The 24,611-nt window shown below is 48.4% G+C and overlaps 1 protein-coding gene across 2 annotated transcripts in view; it reads right to left on the reverse strand.

The window, feature by feature from the left end:
- Positions 1–24,249, reverse strand: part of S100A1 (S100 calcium binding protein A1) — a 38,422-nt gene extending 14,173 nt beyond the window's left edge. Inside the window, exon 1 of one of the 2 annotated variants that reach the window (XM_060255710.1) lies at positions 24,167–24,249. The gene's annotated coding sequence lies outside the window, so the exon portion shown is untranslated. Of the gene's footprint in view, positions 1–16,078; positions 16,107–24,166 lie in introns of those variants that run through there. The other variant, XM_060255718.1, reaches the window with a different exon arrangement.
- Positions 24,250–24,611: the final 362 nt, after the last annotated feature.

Below are 24,611 nucleotides of genomic sequence, written 5' to 3' on the forward strand. Positions count from 1 at the left end.
GGGGCTGTTTTTTAAGGTAGAGGCACCACATTTTCAGCACAGCATCTAGTGCCTCTCCCCAAAATATCCCCCAAGTTTCAAAACGATTGGTCCAGGGGGGTCCAATTCTATGAGCCCCAAAAGAAGGTGCCCCTATCCTTCATTATTTCCTATGGAAGGAAGGCATTGAAAAGGTGTGCGGACCCTTTAAATGTGATGGCCAGAACTCCCTTTGGAGTTGAATTATGCTTGTCACAGCCTTGATCTTGGCTCCACCCTTAATGTCTCCTGGCTCCACCCCCAAAGTCCCCAGATATTTCTTAAATTGGACTTGGCAACCCTATGTGTGGCCTAATATGCAAAGGAGATCCTTCTAGAATGCCACTTGTTTTTATTTATTGATTTGATTTTTAGCTTTGTAAACAAAGCTAAAAATCAAATCAATAAATAAAAAAAAACAAAGCGGTTTACAAAGCGGTTGTGATGACAACCCTCATCTATGGCTCCGAATCGTGGGTTTTATACCGTCATCACCTGCGACTCCTTGAGCGCTTTCATCAGCGCTGCCTTCGCACCATCCTCAACATCCACTGGAGTGACTTTGTGACCAACACTGAAGTCCTCAAGCGGGCAGAGGTTACCAGCATCGAGGCACTGCTGTTGAAGACGCAGCTGCGCTGGGCAGGGCATATTTTTAGGATGGAAAACCACCGCCTTCCCAAGATTGCCCTGTATGGCGAACTCTCCACCGGCCATCGAAATAGAGGGGCACCAAAGAAGAGGTACAAGGACTCCTTGAAGAAATCCCTTAGCACCTGTCACATCAACCATCACCAGTGGTCTGACCTAGCCTCAGATCGCAAAGCATGGAGGCACACCATCCACCAGGCTGTCTCTTCCTTTGAGAACGCACGCATAGCTGGTCTTGAGGACAAAAGGAGATTGAGGAAGAATCGCACTGCTACAGGACCAACCCTAAATCAGACTTTTCCCTGCAGCCGCTGTGGCCGGACCTGCCTGTCCCACATTGGTCTTGTCAGCCACCAGCGAGCCTGCAGCAAACGTGGACTATTGCACCCTTCTTAAATCTTCGTTTGCGAAGCCAAGCCGAGAGAGTGATTTTTAGCATACCCTTCCCGTTGAACACGCTCATGGTGGGTTACATCGTAAAAACAATCAATAGTAAAAAAACCCAATTTAAAATGCAAATAAATAAATAGCAAATAGCAAGCCTTTAGCAGTAAAATAGCAATATAAATAATATAAAATCCTAGATTATAAAGTACATAGGGAGCTAAAATACATAAAATAAGTAAAATATATATGAGTCGAGTTTAGCCAAATTAAATAATTAAAACAGATAAAATGTGGTCATTCCAGAACCATTCTCTGTCGTATTTCCATGGCCTGTTGGAGAAATCTAGCCACCATTAAAGTTACCTCAGCGCAAGTGTCATTTAAAAGTTTGTGGACTTTGCGTGAATCAGCACAGCCCAACATATCTGCTAAGATATCTTTCAAGTATATACGAGTCTAAAATTTAAAATGTATAAAATCTAAATTTACAGCGTAGGAATAGGTACTAAAATGGCAAATTCTGCCTCACAGACATGGCCTATTGTGCTGGTCCAGCAGGTCTTATAGCACTGCGATGGAATGAAGGGGTATACTTCCTTTCATGCTCGCTAGTAAAATTTCCTCACCCACCCATTTTTTAAAATCTCGGTCTGATTTTGCTGAGAAGAAAGCTTTCTGGGCGTGTTTGAACTACCTAGTCTCTCATGACGAGTCAAAATTGCCCCCGGGTGAGCAGGCAGAGACGCACTACCATTTTCGTTTCAAATACGCACTGTGGATGTGGGTGGAAAGGCTAGTAAACATTTTTGTGGGTTTAACTAGACAGGCAGCTGCACCGCAGCATGCTAAAATAAATGTGAAATACCAGCGATCTGCCACTAGTGGGCGATGTGGGCTGTAAACGGAGCTGAACTTTGAGGAACGCCCTCTGTGAGAATTTCAGCCAGATCCCCAATCTCTCCAGGCTGATTTTTGCAAGAGCCTAGGTGTGAACTCGTGGTTTGGGACAGCCCTGCATTCCATTTCTCTGAATTCCACCCCGGTTAAATTCCTTCTGGGCTGCCTCCCCCAAACGGTTGTGCAATGGCCCCGTGTGCTTGTGGAATGGCCCGTTGTTTTTCCAGAAGGGAAAGACCTTCTGGAATGTTACTGTTTTTCCGCCTTATGCGCGGCCCTTTATGTATATTCAATGAAAGGAATGAACTGTTTTTATTTACCACCGTCATTCCTGTGGCATCGGTTTACCGGTTCTCATCTAGGCACTTCCACTGGGCGCATCAGGGTAGGACTCAGCCAAATCCCAGGCCAAATCTGGTCTTTTGGCTGGAATTTAAAGTTAAGAGTTTGGAGCTTTTCAGTTAAGAAAAAAAGACAATGGGGCAGGGCATGGATTAGGGTTGTCAAGTCCCTTGCAGCCTCCGGCAGGGGGCTTTCTTCGCACGTGCAAAGCACATGTGAAGCACGATGACGTCACCCGGAAGTGACATCATCACGCCGGCGACATCTTGCAGCGGCCACTCTAGGCATTTGCAGGAAAACTCTATGGTTTTCCTGGACGCTCTACCCATTGGGGAGGGAAAACTCTATGGTACCATAGAGTTTTCCACTCCCAAATGGCTAGCACGGCCTGGAAAATCATAGAGTTTCCCCAGAAATGCCTAGAGTGACCACCACGTGACGTCACCGGCATGATGACATCACTTCCGGGATGTTAGGGGAGCTCCCCCCTGCTGGCCCAATGTTTGATTCCCCACTCCTCCACTTGCACCTGCTAGCATGGCCTTGGGTCAGCTATAGCTCTGGCAGAGGTTGTCCTTGAAAGGGCAGCTAATGTGAGAGTCCTCTCCGGCCCCACCCACCTCACAGGGTGTCTGTTGTGGGGGAGGAAGGTAAAGGAGATGGTGAGCCGCTCTGAGACTCTTCAGAATGGAGGGTGGGATATAAATCCAGTATCTTCATCTACCTCACAGGATGTCTGTTGTGGGGGAGGAAGGTAAAGGAGATTGTGAGCCGCTCTGAGACTCTTCGGAGTGGAGGGCGGGATATAAATCCAATATCTTCATCTACCTCACAAGGGGCCTGTTGTGGGGGAGGAAGGTAAAGGAGATTGTGAGCCGCTCTGAGACTCTTCGGAGTGGAGGGCGGGATATAAATCATAAGAACATAAGAACATAAGAGAAGCCATGTTAGATCAGGCCAATGGCCCATCCAGTCCAACATTCTGTGTCACACAGCGGCCAAATATATATATATATATATATATATATATATATATATATATATATATATATATATATATATATACACACACACACACACTGTGGCTAATAGCCACTGATGGACCTCTGCTCCATATTTTTATCTAACCCCTTCTTGAAGGTGGCTATGCTTGTGGACGCCACCACCTCCTGTGGCAGTGAATTCCACATGTTAATCACCCTTTGGGTGAAGAAGTACTTCCTTTTATCCGTTTTAACCTGTCTGCTCAGCAATTTCATCGAATGCCCACGAGTTCTTGTATTGTGAGAAAGGGAGAAAAGTACTTCTTTCTCTACTTTCTCCATCCCATGCATTATCTTGTAAACTTCTATCATGTCACCCCTCAGTCGACGTTTCTCCAAGCTAAAGAGCCCTAAGCGTTTCAACCTTTCTTCATAGGGAAGGTGTTCCAGCCCTTTAATCATTTTAGTTGCCCTTTTCTGAACTTTCTCCAATGCTATAATATCCTTTTTGAGGTGCGGCGACCAGAACTGCACACAGTACTCCAAATGAGACCGCACCATCGATTTATACAGAGGCATTATGATACTGGCTGATTTGTTTTCAATTCCCTTCCTAATAATTCCCAGCATGGCGTTGGCCTTTTTTATTGCAAACGCACACTGTCTTGACATTTTCAGTGAATTATCTACCATGACCCCAAGATCTCTCTCTTGGTCTGTCTCTGCCAGTTCACACCCCATCAACTTGTATTTGTAGCTGGGATTCTTGGCCCCAATGTGCATTACTTTGCACTTGGCCACATTGAACCGCATCTGCCACGTTGACGCCCACTCACCCAGCCTCAACAGATCCCTTTGGAGTTCCTCACAATCCTCTCTGGTTCTCACCACCCTGAACAATTTAGTGTCATCCGCAAATTTGGCCACTTCACTGCTCACTCCCAACTCTAAATCATTTATGAACAAGTTAAAGAGGATGGGACCCAGTACCGAGCCCTGCGGCACCCCACTGCTTACCGTCCTCCACTGCGAAGAATGCCCATTTATACTCACTCTCTGCTTCCTATTACTCAGCCAGTTTTTGATCCACAAGAGGACCTGTCCTTTTACTCCATGACTCTCAAGCTTTCTAAGGAGCCTTTGATGAGGAACTTTATCAAAAGCTTTCTGGAAGTCAAGGTAAACAACATCTATCGGGTCTCCTTTGTCCACATGTTTGTTCACCCCCTCAAAGAAATGTAACAGGTTAGTGAGGCAAGATCTTCCCTTGCAGAACCCATGCTGAGTCTTCCTCAATAACCCGTGTTCATCAATGTGCCTACTCATTCTGTCCTTGATAATGGTTTCTACCAACTTTCCCGGTATTGAAGTCAGACTGACTGGCCTGTAATTTCCCGGATCTCCTCTGGAACCCTTTTTAAAGATGGGGGTGACATTTGCTACCTTCCAGTCCTCAGGAACGGAGGCAGATTTCAATGAAAGATTACAGATTTTTGTTAGAAGATCCACAAGTTCAACTTTGAGTTCTTTCAGAACTCTCGGATGTATGCCATCCGGACCCGATGACTTATTCGTTTTTAATTTGTCTATTAGTTGTAGGACCTCCTCTTTTGTCACCTCAATCTGACTCAGGTCTTTCAACACCCCTTCCAATATTAGTGGTTCTGGGGCGGGCAAACACTTCTCATCTTCCACGGTGAAGACGGAGGCAAAAAATGCATTCAGCTTCTCAGCCATTTCCCCATCCTCCTTCAGTAATCCTTTTACCCCATGGTCATCCAAGGGCCCCACTGCTTCCCTGGCTGGTTTCCTACTTCTAATATATTTGAAGAAATTTTTATTGTTGGTCTTTATGTTTTTTGCAATATGCTCCTCATAGTCCCTTTTTGCCTGCCTGATCACAGTCTTGCATTTGATTTGCCACTGCCTGTGTTCCCTTTTATTAATCTCACTTGGACTGGTTTTCCACCGCTTAAAGGAGTCCTTCTTACCTTTTACAGCTTCCATTACTTTGTTTGTTAACCATGCTGGCCTCTTCTTATACCTGTTTGTGCCTTTCCTAACTTGTGGTATGTATTTTATCTGAGCTTCTAGGATTATAGTTTTAAATAGTCTCCAAGCTTCCCCAAGGGTTTTGACCGTATTTACCTTTCCTTTCAGTTTCCTCCTCACATGCCTCCTCATCTCAGAGAATTTACCCCTTTTAAAGTTAAATGTGGTTGTGGCGGTCTTTTTGGGCAACTCCCTATTTATACAAACGGTGAAATCAATAACATTATGGTCACTGTTCCCAAGCGGCGCAATCACTTTTACGTCTCTCACTAAGTCTTGGGCATTACTTAGGACCAGATCCAGGATCGCCCCACCTCTGGTAGGTTCTGAGACCATCTGCTCCATAGCACAGTCATTGAGAGCATCAAGAAACTCAATCTCTTTCTCTCGACCAGAACACATATTGACCCAATCAATCTGCGGGTAGTTAAAATCACCTATTACGACACAGTTTTTATGTTTAGCCGCTATCTTTAATCCTTCCATCATATTATAATCGTCCTCTCTCTTTTGATTTGGTGGGCGATAACAAACTCCCATAGTTAAATTTCCTTTTGGGCCCTCTATTTCAACCCAAAGCATTTCTAAAAGGGAATCTAATTCTCTGACCTCAGTCTTACTGGACCGTATATCCTCTCTGACATACAGAGCCACCCCACCTCCAACCCTTCCCTCCCTATCCTTCTGATATAACTTATATCCAGGAATCACTGTGTCCCACTGATTCTCCTCATTCCACCAAGTTTCTGAAATTCCCACAATGTCTATGTTTTCTCCCAACACTAAACATTCCAATTCACCAATTTTACTTTGGACACTTCTAGTATTTGCATACAAACATTTATAATTTCCCAGGCAAGCTAGGCCCGCCACCTCTGTCCTGCCGCCTCGAGACTCTAGCAGACAGTCCATACTGTTTGTCACCATCACAGTGGACAACTCTGATCCGTTAATCGGTAGAAAAATAGAAGCCAACCCTTCATCTCTTTGAGATGAGTCCTCCCGAACCAGAGACATTCCATCTCCTGTCGGCTTTCCCCCAAGATTTAGTTTAAAAACTGCTCTGCCACCTTTTTGATTTTAAGCGCCAGCAGCCTGGTTCCATCCGGAGACAAGTGGAGACCGTCTCTTTTGTACAGCTCCCGCTTGTTCCAGAAAGCATCCCAGTGCCTAACAAACTTAAACCCTTCCTCCTTACACCATCGTCTCATCCACACATTGAGACTTCTAATTTGCGCCTGTCTCTCCTGCCCTGCACGTGGAACAGGTAGCACTTCCGAGAAGGCCACCTTGGAGGTCCTGGCCTTAAGTCTCCCACCTAGCAGCCTAAATTTCTCCTCCAGGACCTCACGACTGCATTTCCCCACATCGTTGGTGCCAACATGCACCACGACCACAGGCTCCTCCCCAGCACTGTCTATCAGCCTATCTACTACACGCGTAATGTCCGCTACCTTCGCACCAGGCAGGCAAGTCACCATACGGTCAATACGCAGTTTCGCCACCCAGCTGTCTACTTGCCTAAGGATCGAATCACCAACTACCAAGACCCCCCCTCTCCCCCTGTCCAGGGATGGTTCCTTGGCGCGAAAGGATTCCCGCTCACCAACCGAAGAAGAGGTCCCTTCTGAGGGCGCATTCCCCTTATCCTCAGCAAGGTGCCCTGTTCCCTCTAGACCCTCACGCTCTCTGGCAGCAACGGGGCTGCCACATTCAAAGTGGGGCTCATCTAATACGCCCCCAAGAGTCTTCCCCAATTGCCTAACTGACCGTCTCTGCTTCTCCAGGGCAGTCACCTCGGCCTCAAGGGTACGAACTCGTTCCCTGAGGACCAGGAGCTCCTTGCATCGAGCACACACCCAAGACTTCTGTCCTGTGGGCAGATAGTCATACATGTGACACTCAGTGCAAAACACTGGAAAGCCCCCACCCCCCTGCTGGCATTCTACCTTCATGATATATATATTAAATATACAGTCCTCTTTAAATACTGTTGTTTACGTGGCTCCCCTTCTGGAAGGTCAACTTACCTTATTGGGAGAACAAGGAAATCAGGGATCTGGGTTCCCGGTCCTTAGGAAGCCCCCAGCCGAAGAGCCACAGGCCAAGAGCCCTTTAGTTCTCGCCCTTCGGCTCGCGCCTTTGGCAAGGCGCAGCTTAAAATGCAAAGAGGGTGGAGCAGACCACTCCTAAGCAATCATCAACAATTACTCTCAATCAATCAATCAATCACTTTCACCTTTAGCCCACTCACCCAAACGTACAGCAGTTCCCCAGCTATCACAACTCAGCCTTTTCAGCAGTCACCCAAGCCTCAGAATGAAGTCTTTCAAAACGCAGAAATCCTTAGCAACTTCTCCAGCTGTCTCAGCTTATCAGAGCTGCTCTGCTCTGTTCTGTTCCTCTCAGGCCTCTCCAATATCTTCATCTACCTCACAAGGGGCCTGTTGTGGGGGAGGAAGGTAAAGGAGATTGTGAGCCGCTCTGAGACTCTTCGGAGTGGAGGGTGGGATATAAATCCAATATCTTCATCTACCTCACAAGGGGCCTGTTGTGGGGGAGGAAGGTAAAGGAGATTGTGAGCCGCTCTGAGACTCTTCGGAGTGGAGGGCGGGATATAAATCCAATATCCTCATCTACCTCACAAGGGGCCTGTTGTGGGGGAGGAAGGTAAAGGAGATTGTGAGCCGCTCTGAGACTCTTCGGAGTGGAGGGTGGGATATAAATCCAATATCTTCATCTACCTCACAAGGGGCCTGTTGTGGGGGAGGAAGGTAAAGGAGATTGTGAGCCGCTCTGAGACTCTTCGGAGTGGAGGGCGGGATATAAATCCAATATCTTCTTCTTCTTCAATGTGGGTCAGCAGGTTGGGAACCTCCCAGGTGGGGGAACCCCCACCCGGACTGGGGGCTTGGCAGCCCTAGGAAGGATAGTTGTAAAATAGAGCATGATGGGAAGTAAACTGGCACATTTTCTCCACTTCCCCATCATACCACAATTCAGGTTCACTCAATGGGCAGTAGATTCAAGGCAGAGAATAGAAATTTGTCCTACAATGCATCACTACCACACAGAACTCAGAGCCACAAAATGTCGTGACGGCTTACATTGATGCAAAAGAGCATTGGCCAGATTCATGGACGAGGGAGTTCTAGCAGGGATGATGGGGGTGTCCTGCTCCATCTCCCATTTCCTGCTGTTCATCTGGGCAGTGGTGGGAGAAGAAGAAATGGCCATCAGGCTGACGACATGATGTCACTTCCTGGGAAAACATGGGTGTAACGTCAGCCCTCTCTCAGAATTACTGAAAACTCTATGGTTTTACCATAAAGTTTCTGGTGAATTCTAGAGAGACGTGACATCAGTTTCAAGTTTCCCCAGAAGTGGTGTCACGCCATTGTCGTTCTTCCTACGTTCCCACCTCCTACTGGTTGTGAGGCATGGCCTGGCAATCTGAAGTACTATCAATGGTTGTTAGTCTTGATAGCTAAATGGAACCTCCATGTTCCATGGTGGTGTACCTTTGAGGACCAGTTGGACGGTGGGGAGCAGAGGGGGAGGCCTGGTCCTTTTATGCCTTTTTGTGGACTTCCCAGAGACATCGGTTTAACCACTGTAAGAGCTGTGGCCAGGCTGGACCTCTAGTCTGAGCCAATATGTTTCTATTTAGGCACTTAGAGCTGCTATGACTTACCAATTTAATGACAACTTATTGCTCCTGCCTTACAAAACCTAAATATATTAAGTCAAGGGACAAGACAGGTCTACTGATCTTAGAAATGTCCAGGTTTAAAGAAAAATCTGAAATCTAAAAAACAAAAACATTTGGGGGTTAACTCCCCACCCATAATAGAAGCAGTACTTGTACCTTTAAGAAATGAATATCCTCAGTGGCCATTGACAGGTAAATAATAGAAACAGTATCTGTAGCTTTAAGAAATGAACGTTCTCAGTGGCTATTACTAGGCAATCACAAGAATTTCACCAGCCTTCAAGCCTTGGTTTCTGTCAGTAAAAAGAAGCAGGTGAGAGCAGGGACCTTTTTCTGGACTTCGGGCCTTTGAGAGAGGATTTATTGGGGCCATGCCAATAACTAGATAGATTGGTTTGTGGCAGAAAGGAGAGGAGTCAGGGAAAGGTGAAGGGTAAGGGGGTTGCCAGAAAGGAGGAGGGAGAAATAGTGTAGGGAAGAGGATACAGAGGAAAATGAAGCGTCCCTGAAAGTATGGTTGCCAGGCTTGGATTGGAAAATACCTGGAGATTTTGGGAGTGGATCTGGGAGAGGGCGGGGTTTGGGGAGGGGAGGGGCCTCAGCAAAGTTCCCTCTAAGCTGTGGAGTCTTGGGAGCAGAAATTCTACTTTGTGAGCTACTAGCGTTAAAGTTGTGAGCTTCTGCACAGATTAGTTTGCTTCGGGGCCATTTTTCATGAGCTAAGAAAAAAAAAATGTGTGAGCCGGAGGCGAAAGCACTGTGAGCTAGCTCACACTAACTCAGCTTAGAGGGAACACTGGAGTCCACCCAAGCAGCTATTTTCTTCAGGGGATAAGTTGTAAAAGCAGGAAATCTCCATGCTCTTCCTGGAGACTGAGAACCTAGAAAGAACTGTGTTCGAAAGAGATGTAAAATCTCTCAAGAAGTCTCTAAAGACTGACAATAAACTACAAACACTTACAAAAGCTCAATGCCGAGATGCGTTTACTTTAAGGCTGAATAATAAAGCTATAAGTGCATTTAAAGCACTGAGCCTATTTTCACAGCTCACAAATTATGAAAATACATTGAAATCATTGCAAATCATACAAAACCCAGAGTCACTTAAAGAGTTTCCCCCAAAAGGGCTGCTATAGTATTCCAGTGTTGACATGCAGAACTCTCCGTGGAGAAACAAATTTATTGCTGAAGGACTCCCAAAACCACACGGTTACAGTGTAGTGAAGACTCAAGGACGAATAAGTAGTATATATTTATCAAAGATTTCAGGTTTTCACGGCTGGTAACATCATTAGGGTTTGTAGAATCTTTCGGGATCAAGGGCCGTGTTCTACTGGAGAAAGTTTTCCTTCCAGACATTTCGTTCTCAGCTGCGGAGAACATCCTCAGTGGCGTTGCAGCCGGAGCAGGCGCTCAGACCTTCTTGGCTGCTGTGCATTGAGATCTTCTTGGCTGCTGTGCATTGAGATCTCAATGCACAGCAGCCAAGAAGGTCTGAGCGCCTGCTCCGGCTGCAACGCCACTGAGGATGTTCTCCGCAGCTGAGAACGAAACGTCTGGAAGGAAAACTTTCTCCAGTGGAACACGGCCCTTGATCCCGAAAGATTCTACAAACCCTAATAGTATATATTTGATAACACGTTTCCCAGGTAGAATTTATGTGCTTCGGTATCAACTTCCTCTGATCAAAATACTTCAATAATCTGGAACCCACGCTCAATAAGAATATATGCGCAGTTAGTCAATTACTCCAAAGAGGCATTAGTGGTTCTCACTGCTTTAAATGCACTTATAACTTTATTATTCAGCCTTAAAGTAAATGTATCTTGGCATTGAGCTTTTGTAAGTATCTGTAGTTTATTGTCAGTCTTTTGAGACTCCTTGAGAGATTTTCCATCTCTTTTGAACACGGTTCTTCCTAGGTTCTCAACTATACTGTCTTTTGCCCATTTGGTTTACTCTTCCTAGAGAATGGCAACCTTACCCTAAATTCCTTGTGGGTTCCCTACTGTGCACTTGGCCCAGATCTTGCAGCCGACAATATGCAACTGGGGCATAATTTTCCTGGGCAGAGACTTCTGCGGGAGGGAAGGAAGGGACAGATAAAGGTAGGTTGGCTGGTGAGTGGGACGGAGACAAGGAAGCAGGGAAACGGAACGGAATGTGGCTTTCAGGGAAAGGAAAGAGCAAACAGCGGGAGGGGGGGGCGCAAAACGTCCTCCTGCAAATCCTTGTTGGTTCCATAGCTTGTCATAACATATTGTCTGAATTAACTGTGAATTTAAAAATGCCATAGAGAAGCATCAGCTTGCAAGAACAGGTGGCATTGTAGTGATTTAGCTGTTCCAGAAAATCCGGATGGTCCTTGGAGGTCTACCATGCCAGGCCCAGATGGGCGTCACTTCCATAAAGTTGCCAGAGAAATGGGATTTATAATGCACGCTCTCATTCGAGCATCCTGTACCCAACACTGGTATCTAAACTCATACTGAATCCCACTATTCTCTGTAGAGATTCCTTCTGTATCATTCATTCTTCTCCTGTTCTCTAGCTGACTGAGGAAGGGAAGGAGAACTTATTGAGTATCTGGGGCTCTAGGGGGAACATTGGTTATCCGGGAACTTTTTGGGTATCTGGGGCTCTGGGGGAACATTGGTTATCCGGGAACTTATTGGGTATCTGGGGCTCTGGGGGAACTTATTGCGTATCCGGGGCTCTATGGGGGCTGTTTTTTGAGGTAGAGGCACTGAATTTTCAGCATAGCATCCAATACCTCTCCTCAACCCTCCTCCCAAGTTTCAAAAAGATTGGACCAGGGGGTCCAGTTCTATGAGCCCCAGAATAAGGTGTCCCTATCCTTCACTATTTCCCATTAAGGGAAAGCATTTAAAAGGCATAAGAGCCTCATGGCGCAGTGTGAAAGCTGCAGTACTGCAGTCCTAAGCTCTGCTCACGACCTGAGTTCGATCCCCGGCGGAAGCTGGGTTTTCAGGTAGCCGGCTCAAGGTTGATTCAGCCTTCCATCCTTCCGACGTCGGTAAAATGAGTACCCAGCTTGCTGGGGGAAAAGCGTAGATGACTGGGGAAGGCAATGGCAAACCACCCCGTAAAAAGTCTGCTGTGAAAACGTTGTGAAAGCAACGTTACCCCAGAGTCGGAAGCGACTGGTGCTTGCACAGGGACCTTTCCTTTCCTTAAAAGGCATGCGGCCCCTTTAAATGTGATGGCTGGAACTCCCTTTGGAGTTCAATCATGCTTGTTCCTGGTTCCATCCCCAAAGTCTCTGGGCTCCACCCCCAAAATCCCTAATGGGAACATATACTTTTTAGGTGGTAGGGAAATCTAATTTTGAAGCAAATTTGGAGGGCCAGTTTGGTGAAGTGGTTAAGTGTGCGGACTCTTATCAGGGAGAACCGGGTTTGATTCCCCACTCCTCCACTTGCACCTGCTAGCATGGCCTTGGGACAGTCATAGCTCTGGCAGAGGTTGTCCTTGAAAGGGCAGCGGCTGTAAGAGCCCTCTCCAGCCCCACCCACCTCACAGGGTGTCTGTTGTGGGGGAGGAAGGGAAAGGAGATTGTGAGCTGCTCTGAGACTCTTTGGAGTGGAGGGCGGGATATAAATCCAATATCTTCATCTACCTCACAGGGTGTCTGTTGAGGGGGAGGAAGGTAAAGGAGATTGTGAGCCGCTCTGAGACTCTTGAGTGGAGGGCGGGATATAAATCCAGTGTCGTCGCCATTGTCTTCTTCGCAAAAAACACAGTGTCTAAAAACACACTACTATAGTGGTGAGAGAACTGCTGAGCTAATTCTTTGCAGGAGCCTCTTCCTCTCTTCAAAGTCATTCCCCATAGTTTGATTCCTGGTAATTAGTATTCTGTGGTACACTGCCTTGTACCACGGAAGTTCCATTTCGTAAAAAGCTGGTCTCCGGCAAATATGGCTTCGTATTCGAATCAAGTGCCCCACCGGTCGGCCTCCTGATGGTGTCTGGGTTTTTTTGGCCACTGTGTGACACAGAGTGTTGGACTGGATGGGCCATTGGCCTGATCCAACATGGCTTCTCTTATGTTCTTAAAGGCAAGTCCTTCTTTCTCTACTTTCTCCATCCCATGCATAATCTTAAGAACATATTAAGAACATAAGAGAAGCCATGTTGGATCAGGCCAATGGCGCATCCAGTCCGACACTCTGTGTCACACAGTGGCCAAAAAAATTATACACACACACACACATATACACACTGTGGCTAATAGCCACTGATGGACCTCTGCTCCATATTTTTATCTAACCCGTCTTGAAGCTGTCTATGCTTGTAGCCGCCACCACCTCCTCTTGTAAACCTCTATCATGTCACCCCACAGTCGACGTTTCTCCAAGCTAAAGAGCCCCAAGCGTTTTAACCTTTCTTCATAGGGAAAGTGTTCCAAACCTTTAATCGTGGTTATATGTTCGTTAAACAGGGCTTTTTATGAGGAGCACACAGGAATGCAGTTCCAGCTGGCTTGACATCAGGGTGTCTGGCCTAATATGCAAATGGATTCCTGCTGGGCTTTTTCTACAAGAAAGCCATATATGAAACAATGGTGACATCAGGGGGTGTGGCCTAATATGTAAATGAGTTCCTGCTGGGCTTTTTCTGTCCCCCAAAGCCATTGTTATCAGTTAAAAAGATCTGTAACAACATTGTTTATATCAGTTGTTTCAAAAAAGAAAAAAAGATTTTTCTAAAAAAAAAAAAATTAACAAAGCTCTAGGATACTCATAAGAAATGTCAAGAGTATCTCTGAACACGTGCAGAGTGCTTTTGGCGCTCCAACTGAATAGCTACCCCCCCCCCCCACATTCAATGGCATTAAGGGGTGAGGCACAGAAAGCAGGTGGAGCCGTGGGAACCCGAATGCTTCGAAATTAAGCACCGGGGTTCAAAACCTGACTCAGCCCTAGATTTCGTGTGTGCGTCAATTGTATCTTTATTTCCAAACGGCAACAGTCCTCTCCCCTCCGCCCACAGCATTCCAGGTTTCCCATCTAAGACAGAGGAAGTTTTCAAGCTGGAGTCATTTCCCTTTTGTTCCCGCCCTTTCGTAAGGCTGAATCTTTTATCTTCCAAAATCTAAGCCCTGTGAATGCCATCTCCTTTCCAGTCTCCTGCCTCTAATTGCATCCAGTGTTCCCTATAAGCTGAGTTAGCGTGAGCTAGCTCACAGGTTTTTAGCCTCCAGCTCACACATTTTTGTCTTAGCTCAGGAAGGATGACCCCCCCCCTCAGAGCACAATAATCTATGCAGCATCTCACAACTTTAATGTCAATAGCTCACAAAGTAGAATTTTTGCTCATAAGCAGGGGTGGAATGCTAGCAGGATCTCCTTTGCATATTAGACCACGCCCCTTTGATGTAGCCAATCCTCCAAGAGCTTACAAGGCTCTTTTTTGTAAGCACTTGGAGGATTGGCTACATCAGAGGGTGTGGCCTAATATGCAAAGGAGCTCCTGCTAGAATTCCACCGCTCCTCACAAGACTCTGCATCTTAGAGGGAACATGGATTGCATCTCTGGATCCGCCTCGCCGAGTTCCTTGCTTCTGAAAGGGGCCGGCCGGATGTCTTTGGGAAACATCTGGTCTTCAGAGGGACATTGCCTCAGAACGTGGAGGTTTCCAGAGAGACATTATTCATTCACAGATACGCTTTCCCTCTTTTCCCACCCTCACAACAGAAGGGCCCTTCTTTAAGGTTTTCTGGGCTTGGGCCCATCAGCGCATTTTATGGCGGGGAGTTCCACATAGGGTTGCCAAGTCTAATTCAAGAAATATCTGGGGACTTTGGGGCTATAGCCAGGAGACTTTGGGGGTGGAGCCAGGAGACATTGGGGGTGGAGCCAGGAGAAAGGTTGTGTCTAGCATAATTAAACTCCAAAGGGAGTTCTGGCCATCACATTTAAAGTGACCACTGCACACCATTTAAACACCTTCCCTCCACTGGAAATAATGAAGGATAGGGGGCTCATAGAATTGGACCCCCTGGTTCAATGCTGCTGAAACTTGGAGGGTGTTTTGAGGAGAGGCACCAGATGCTATGCTGATAATTTGGTGCCTCTTCCTCATAGCCCCAGATACCCGCAGATCAATTCTTCATTATACCCTATGGGAATTGTCTTCATAGGGAATAACGGAGTGCCCAGCAGACATTTCTCTTCCCCCAGCTTTCTGATGACCCTGAAGCGCGGCGGTGGGGGGGGGGGAGGGCCTCCAAACGGTGGATCCCCTGCTCCCATCTGGGGATTGGCAACCCTCGTTCCACGGCTCGATTACAAACTATGCGAACACATCCGCTTGCTTATCAGTTGTGCCCCTCCCTCCAGTCCTTCTCACCACGTAAGCCTAAGTTCTACCATTACCAGGAAAGACGGGGGGGGGGGGGGGAAATCAATGCCTCCCAATCAAGACTTTCCGTTTGTAACTGAGTACACCTCGACCTCCGTGTACAGAAAGCTCTAACCTGAAATCGGCGGGGGGGGGGGGGGACTTGCTTATAGAATAAACATCAGATGTCTGAGAGCCTCAAGACAACAAAAGAAGGAAGGAAGGAAGGAAGGAAGGAAGGAAGGAAGGAAGGAAGGAAGGAAGGAAGGCAGGCAGGCAGATAGAGCGGAGAGAAAGGTGGAAAGAAATGAACTTCAACTTAAAATGCATTCTCCAAGCTGCCGACTGGCTTGGCTTACAGAAGTGATTTAAAGACAGAAATGCCTTCTCCAAGCCAGCTGATGGGGTTGTGGGGGGCTTCAAGAGCCACACAATATGTGTGAAAGAGCCACATGTGGCTCCTGAGCCACGGTTTGGCCAGCTCCGCCCTAGATTGTTTCCTTTGCCTTTTCCCACTGCTGATCTCCCTCTGTTTTTCTGAGCGCCCACCTTCTGTGAAGCCCACATCAGCTAAATAATGACCATACCCCTCTCCTGAAATCTGGAGTTAGAAAATAAGGGCGAGAGGGACATGGCACTACCCGGACTCCCCTAAATCAAAATTACTTACTTAGTTAAAAGACGGAGGGTGTGCGAGAAGCAGCTGGACTGGGGTGGGGGAGCCTGTTGGGGGAGTTTTGCCTGGTACCAGGGGCTGGATCCTCCCTCCGGACCCTCCCAACCTAAGCGCACCAATGAAGGGAGATGGGCAAGACACTCAGACGGCACAGGAGTTTGTTTGTTTGGCCTGCGGAGGCCTGGCTGGAGCTGCAGACATGAAGACAACAAAAGGATGCTTGTGCCCCTCGCCTCCCAAGGCACTCTGCAGTCGAGCCCGGACTACCTCTTGGTGCAAGAATCGTAAAAAAAAAAAAGAGAGAGAGAACAAGAAGCTGTCTAAAGTTCAGGCACTGCAACTTTGAACTGGGCAGCTCTGGCTAGGGTTCCCGATCTCCAGGTGAGTTGAACGACACCGATTGCTGGTGAAAAAGTCTTAAAAAGGTCAAGGTAGTCCCCTGTGCAAGCACCAGTCGTTTCCGACTCTGAGGTAATGTTGCTTTCACAGCATTTTCGTGGCAGACTTTTTACGGGGTGGTTTGCCATTGCCTTCCCCAGTCATCTGCGCTTTCCCCCCCAGCAAGCTGGTTACTCATTTTACCAACCCTGGAAGGATGGAAGGTTGAGTCAACCTCGAGCCGACTACCAAGTAGAGGTACCAAATTTGTAGCATAGCATTTGGTGCCTCACCTCCAAACAGCCCCCAAGTTTCAAAAAGATTGGACCAGGGGGTCCAATTCTATGAGCCCCAGAAGAAGATGCCCTTACCCTTCATTATTTCCAAGGGTGGGAAAGCATTTAAAAGGACCATGATCCCTTTAAATGTGATGGCCAGAACTCCCTTTGGAGTTCAATTATGCTTGTCACATTCTTGCTCCTGACTCCACCCCCAATGTCTCCTGGCTCCACCCCCAAAGTCCCCAGATATTTCTTAAACTGAACCAGGCAACTCTAGCTCTGACTGGCCATTGGGCTAACTGAAATGTACGTCACGCTCCGTACTCCAGCAAGGAGATCCTGAAGTTTGGCACAATTGAGACCTGGATTGGTGATGCAAATAAAGCATGGCCTGATCTCAAATATAAACATGGTGGCTGCAGGTCAACTCCGATGAACGTTTGGTAGATATTTGTAAGGAATGCCTTTTTGAAATTTAAAGAGGTCTCCCTGGATTTTGAAGAGAAGAAGATTGCAGATTTATATCCCGCCCTCCCCGCTGAATCAGAGACTCAGAGCACCTTAAAAGTAAAGGTAGTCCCCTGTGCAAGCACCAGTCGTTTCCGACTCTGGGGTGACGTTGCTTTCACCACGTTTTCACGGCAGACTTTTTATGGGGTAGTTTGCCATTGCCTTCCCCAGTCATCTACGCTTTTCCCTCCAGCAAGCTGGGTACTCATTTTACCGACCTCGGAAGGATGGAAGGCTGTGTCAACCTGGAGCCGGCTACCTGAACCAGCTTCCACTGGGATCGAACTCAGGTTGTGAGCTGAGGGCTCCGATTGCAGTACTACAGCTTTACCACTGCGCCATGGGGCTCTTACAATCTCCCATATCTTCCTCCCCCACAACAAACACCCTGTGAGGTAGGTGGGGTTGAGAGGGCTCTCATAGAAGCTGCCCTCTCAAGGACAACTCTGTGAGAGCTCTGGCTGACCCAAGGCCTTTCCAGCAGCTGCAAGTGGGGAATCAAACCCGGTTTTCTCAGATAAGAGTCCGCACACTTATCCACTACACCGAACTGGCTCTGCTGAATCTTACAACTGACCTCCAGGTAACAGAGATCAGTTCACCTGGAGAAAACGGCTGCTTTGGAAGTTGGACTCTATGGCAACATGCCCCAATGAAGTGCCTGTCCTCTCCAAGACACACCCTCTTCAGGTTCCACCCCCAAAATGCTCCTAACTCTGAACTGGCAGCCCTATATCTCCACCCACCCATCCAGCCATCCATTCATCCATCCACCCACCCATCCACTCATCCATCCACCCACCCGTCTGTCTCCACTCATCCATCCACCCACCCGTCTGTCCATCCATCCATCCATCCATCCGCCCGCCCATCCATCCATCCATTTATCCATCCATCCATCCATCCATCCATCCATCCATCCATCCATCCACCCACCCGTCCATCCATCCACCCACCCGTCCATCCATCCATCCATCCATCCATCCATCCATCCATCCATCCATCCATCCATCCACCTGCCCGCCCATCCATCCATCCGCCCACCCGCCCGCCCATCCATCCATCCATCCATCTGCCCATCCATCCATCCATTTATCCATCCATCCACCCATCCATCCATCCATCCATCCATCCACCCGCCCGCCCGCCCATCCATCCATCCATCCATCCATCCATCCGCCCATCCATCCATCCATCCATCCATCCATCCATCCATCCGCCCACCCGCCCGCCCATCCATCCATCCATCCATCCATCCATCCATCCATCCATCTGCCCATCCATCCATCCATTTATCCATCCATTTATCCATCCATCCATCCACCCATCCATCCATCCATCCATCCATCCATCCATCCATCCATCCACCGCCCATCCATCCATCCATCCATCCATCCATCCGCCCATCCATCCATCCATCCACCCGCCCCGCCCATCCATCCATCCATCCATCCATCCATCCATCCATCCATCCACCCGCCCGCCCGCCCGCCCATCCATCCATCCGCCCGCCCATCCATCCATCCATCCGCCCATCCATCCATCCATCCATCCACCCGCCCGCCCATCCATCCATCCATCCGCCCGCCCAATCCATCCATCCATCCATCCATCCATCCGCCCATCCATCCATCCATCCATCCGCCCGCCCATCCATCCATCCATCCATCCATCCATCCATCCATCCATCCACCCGCCCATCCATCCATCCATCCGCCCGCCCATCCATCCATCCATCCGCCCATCCATCCATCCATCCACCCGCCCGCCCATCCATCCATCCATCCATCCATCCATCCATCCATCCGCCCGCCCATCCATCCATCCATCCATCCATCCATCCATCCATCCATCCATCCATCCATCCATCCGCCCATCCATCCATCCATCCATCCGCCCGCCCATCCATCCATCCATCCATCCATCCGCCCACCCATCCATTTATCCACCCACCCACCCATCCACCCACCCTTCTGTCCGCCCATCCATCCATCCATCCATCCATCCATCCATCCAATCCACCATCCATCCATCCATCCATCCATCCATCCATCCATCCATCCATCCATCCATCCATCCATCCATCCATCCATCCATCCATCCATCCATCATCTGCCTATTTCTCTCTGTGAAATAGTAAGGAGTCCAATGGCACCTTTAAAAATAGCCAATTGTATTGCTTGCTCCTGGCTCCACCCCCAATGTCTCCTGGCTCCACCCCCCCAAAGTCTTCTGGCTCCACCCCCAGATATTTCTTGAACTGGACTTGGCAACCCTACACAAACTCACAAACTAGTCCACTGTTACTGCCAGGGGCAGGGCTGGGTGTCCGAGAACAGGAAGGGCTCTCGCTGTCCCTGAAAAGCTGCATTTTAAAAAGCTGAACAAAAAAGGCCCTGTTTGGACCGGCTGGGGAGGGGTGGGGGGGGGGGAAGGAAAAATAGAACTAAGCAAATGGAGATCCGGACAAAAGACAAAAGAAGGAACTGAAGCCAAGCCTGGTGCTCGGAAGTGAAAATTTATTCCAGCGGACGGTCAGCGTATTTTGAAAATACGATCTTGTGTGGCGGCGAAAGAGATTCTGAGCGGCGCTGGGGGAAAACAGCTTGCTCTGCTCGCCAGTCTGAACACCAGGCCGAGGTTTCAGTTTCCCCCCTTTCTCATATCTAGGGTTGCCAGGTCCAGTTCAAGAAATATCTGGGGACTTTGGGGGTGGAGCCAGGAGACACTGGGGGGTGGAGCCAGGAGACATTGGGGTGGAGCCAGGAGACACTGGGGGTGGAGCCAGGAGACATTGGGGGTGGAGCCAGGAGACACTGGGGGTGGAGCCAGGAGCAAGGGTGTGACAAGCATGACTGAACTCCAGAGGGAGTTCCAGCCATCGCATTTCAAGGGACTGCTCACCTTTTAAATGCCCTCTTTCCATTGGAACAATGGAGGATGGCAGCACCTTCTTTTGGGGCTCATAGAATTGGACTCCCCAGTCCAGTCTTTTTGAAACTTGTTTTTTTTGTTTTAAAAAGGAGAGGCATCGGATGCTATGCTATGAATTTGGTGCCTCTACCTCAACGGACAGCTCCCTCAGAGCCTCAGATACCTGCAGATCAATTCTCCATTATACCCTACGGCAGGGGTGTTGAACTCATTTGTTATGAGGGCCGGATATGACATAAATGAGACCTTGTTGGGCCAGGCCAAGCCGGGTTGGGCTGAGCCATTACTGGGCATACCTATTTAAGATTAGGTAGCAGAGATATACATTTTATAAAGAAAACAGACAAACACAAATATTTTTTTAAAAAACTTAAAACTTGCTTAAAACATTAGCACTCATCGGTCTTAAAGGTGCTTTCTTTGTATCTCTCCCATGGGATCCAGGGAAGTGGGCGAAGGAAGCTCTGGCTCTTTCCTTCCTTCCCCAGGGGACCAGGAGGGGGAGAAGCCTCGGCCAATAGAAGGAAGAGAGGTTTGGCTCAGTGGCTCTGCTGTGCGATTGAGAGAGCCTGGCAAAGCAAGCTTATTCCTACCCCCTTCCTCTCCAAGGGAGGAGCCTCAGCCAATAGGAGAAAATGGAGGTTTTGCTCTGTAGCTCCTGTGCAACTGAGCAAGCCTTGCAAAGCAAGCTGTGATGCAGAAGGAAGCAAGACATAGGGAGAAGGAAGCAGATGAGAGCCAGTTGCTTGGGGGCCTGATTCGGCCCCCGAACTGCATGTTTGACACCCCTGCCTTATGGGAATTGGTCTCCATAGGGAATAATAGAGTGTCCAGCAGATGCTTCCCTTCCCCCCTCGCATTCTGATGACCCTGAAGCGGGGGGAGGGCCTCCAAACTGGGGGATCCCCAGCCCCCCCCCTAGAATTGGCAACCCTATTCCTATCACTCTTTTAAAAGCATTTTTCATCAAAACCCCCCCCCCCCCACTGTGTTTTTAAATCAAGGATTTAATGAGATGCTATTTTTGGAAAGTTAAAACAAAAACCCATTATGCGTAACTCTTTTTATGCTTTTATTCCTGTTTATGTTTTAATGGTTCCTGATTCGTGTTTTTATTGCACTGATTTTTCGCTACCCCTTCTCTAAGAATATCAAGGTTGCAATCAAAGTTATCTACCTCTGCTTTATTTCACCTTCCTAGCAACCTTTCGCAGTCAAATAGGTTGAGAGAGAGTGACTGTGTTTGAGGGAGAATTTGAACCCAGATAGTAAGGATTGCCAACTTCCAGGTGGAGCCTGGAGGGCTGAAGAAGAAGATATTGGATTTATATCCCGCCCTCCACTCCAAAGAATCTCAGAGCAACTCACTATCTCCTTTACCTTCCTCCCCCACAACAGACACCCTGTGAGGTAGATGAAAATATTGGATTTATATCCCGCCCTCCACTCCGAAGAGTCTCAGAGTGGCTCACAATCTCCTTTCCCTTCCTCCCCCACAACAGACACCCTGTGAGGTTGAAGAAGATATTGGATTTATATCCCGCCCTCCACTTTGAAGAGTTTCAGAGCAGCTCACAATCTCCTTAACCTTCCTCCCCCACAACAGACACCCTGTGAGGTAGATGAAGATATTGGATTTATATCCCGCCCTCCACTCCGAAGAGTCTCAGAGTGGCTCACAATCTCCTTTCCCTTCCTCCCCCACAACAGACACCCTGTGAGGTAGATGAAGATATTGGATTTATATCCCGCCCTCCACTCCGAAGAGTCTCAGAGTGGCTCACAATCTCCTTTCCCTTCCTCCCCCACAACAGACACCCTGTGAGGTTGAAGAAGATATTGGATTTATATCCTGCCCTCCACTCTGAAGAGTCTCAGAGCGGCTCACAATCTCCTTTCCCTTCCTCCCCCACAACAGACACCCTGTGAGGTAGATGAATATATTGGATTTATATCCTGCCCTCCACTCCAAAGAGTCTCAGAGCGGCTCACAATCTCCTTTACCTTCCTTCCCACAACAGACACCCTGTGAGGTAGATGAAGATATTGGATTTATATCCCACCCTCCACTCTGAAGAGTCTCAGAGCGGCTCACAATCTCCTTTCCCTTCCTCCCCCACAACAGACACCCTGTGAGGTAGATGAAGATATTGGATTTATATCCCGCCCTCCACTCCGAAGAGTCTCAGAGCGGCTCACAATCTCCTTTCCCTTCCTCCCCCACAACAGACACCCTGTGAGGTGGGTGGGGCTGGAGAGGGCTCTCACAGCAGCTGCCCTTTCAAGGACAACCCCTGCGAGACCTATGGCTGACCCAAGGCCATTCCAGCAGCTGCAAGTGGAAGAGTGGGGAATCAAACCCGGTTCTCCCAGATAAGAGTCCACGCACTTAACCACTACACCAAACTGGTTTTCCACACCAAACTGGCTCAGAGTGGCTCACAATCTCACAATTTAGGAATTACAACTGATCTCCAGGTGTCAGAGATCAATCCCCCTGGAGACTATGGCTGCTGTGGAAGGTGGACTTCGTGGCGTGGTCCCCCACAGAGGTCCTTGTCCTCCCCAGGCTTCAGCCCCCCAATCTCCAGGAGTTTTCCCCCTGGATCTGGCAACTCTATTTCCCCACCCCTCTCTAGGGTTGCCAGTAGGGTGGCCAAGTCCAATTCAAGAAATATCTGGGGACTTTGGGGGTGGAGCCAGGAGAAAGGTTGTGACAGGCATAATTGAACTCCAAAGGGAGTTCTGGCCATCACATTTAAAGGGACCGCACGCCTTTTAAATGCCTTCCCTCCATTGGAAATAATGGCTAGGGGCACCTTCTTTGGCAGGGTGTGTGTGTGTGTCATAGAATTGGACCCCCTGGTCCAATCTTTTTGAAACGTGGAGGTAGTTTTGAGGAGAGGCACTGGATGCTATGCTGCAAATTTGGTGCCTCTATCTCAAAACACAGCTTCCCCAGAGCCCTAGATACTCACGGATCAATTTTCCATTATCCCCTATGGGTATCGGTCTCTATAGGGAATAATGGAGCGCCCAGCAGACATTTCTCCTCTCCCCCCGGCTTTCTAATAACCCTGAAGCAGGGGGAGAGCCTCCAAACCGGGGGATCCCCTGCCCTCACCTGGGGATTGGCAACCCTAGTTGCCAGGTCCCATCAGGCCATTTGGGGGGATACAGGGTAGGGTTGCCAGCTCCAGGTTGGGAAATTCCTGGAGATTTGGGGAAGGAATCTGGGAAGGATTGGGACCTTAGTAGAGTCCACCCTCCAGGGGAACTGATCTCTACTCTGGAGATGAGCTGTGATTCCGGGAGATCTCCAGGTCCCACCAGGAGGATGGCATCCCTAAGCCTCTGCTGCTGGCCATGCGGAACCCAGCAATCCTATATCCACAGCACCATGCTTGTTATAGCTGGTTGTGATGCCGCTGCTGCCCTTCTCTGTTTTCATGCTGTTTGTTTAAAAAAAAGTTACCTTCTTAAATTTGTGTGGATCAAAAGGGGGAGAAGAGAATGATTTAAGTTGTTTGGTCCCCCCCCCCCCCCCTGCGGAGAAAGACTGTCCTTTTTCTAGGTACAGGCTGAAGGGAGGGGGGAGGAAAGGGAAAGCAATCTACCCCCATCTCTTTTGCCCCCATCCCTTCTTACTCAATCTATCCCCCCTTCTCCAATAATCTACCCCGTATTTCTCCACTGTCTCCATTTTCCCTTCCCAACAGCTACCTCTTGACGGACCTTGCCTCCCTCTATCTCCCCCTTCCCTTGCCTTCCCTTCCCAGCGCCACTCCTCCCCCCACCCCACCCTGCCACAACACTCACCCACAGCAAATTTCTAGCGGCCGTTGTATTTCCCCCCACAACGGGCCTTATCACTAGTTTATTAGAACTGTTTTTAAAGGAGCAGCTTTGGAAATATTTTATCAAGTGCTCAAGACATAAAGCATTCAAAGGAAGAACGGCTAAAGTCTTGGGCTCTCACCAAGCTTGCCTCTGGTTGTCTTGCTCTCTGGTGCGTTCTCACCTGGCCGGCCTTCTCTGCCTGGGATCTCGCTACTGACTTGTGGATTTCTTCCTCTTTTGCGCTTTCTTTTTATACCCTACTGGCTTCCAGTCCTGGATAGGCTTAGCAGTTTGCAGCCCAATCAGCGTATGGCGACTTTTAGCCACAGGTACTTTTCAATAATCAGCACTTCATAATAACAGTCAGCGCAATTCAGCTAAGACCTTGGCCCGCAGCTCCTTAGGGTACCTTTCGGTTTTGTTTCCGAATGATTTGTGCAGACTTTAGATGCTTCCTCTATGTCATCCCTTGCTTTTAAAAAAAAAAGCAGAAAGAGACCATGCTGGACACTCCTGTCAGCAGTTCTTGCTGCCCAGTTGACACAAATCCTAACTCCATTTTCATTAGAATCATAGAAGAGTTG

The sequence above is a fragment of the Heteronotia binoei genome, chromosome 1, assembly GCF_032191835.1.
Source record: "Heteronotia binoei isolate CCM8104 ecotype False Entrance Well chromosome 1, APGP_CSIRO_Hbin_v1, whole genome shotgun sequence".
NCBI classification, from domain to species: Eukaryota; Metazoa; Chordata; class Lepidosauria; order Squamata; family Gekkonidae; genus Heteronotia; species Heteronotia binoei.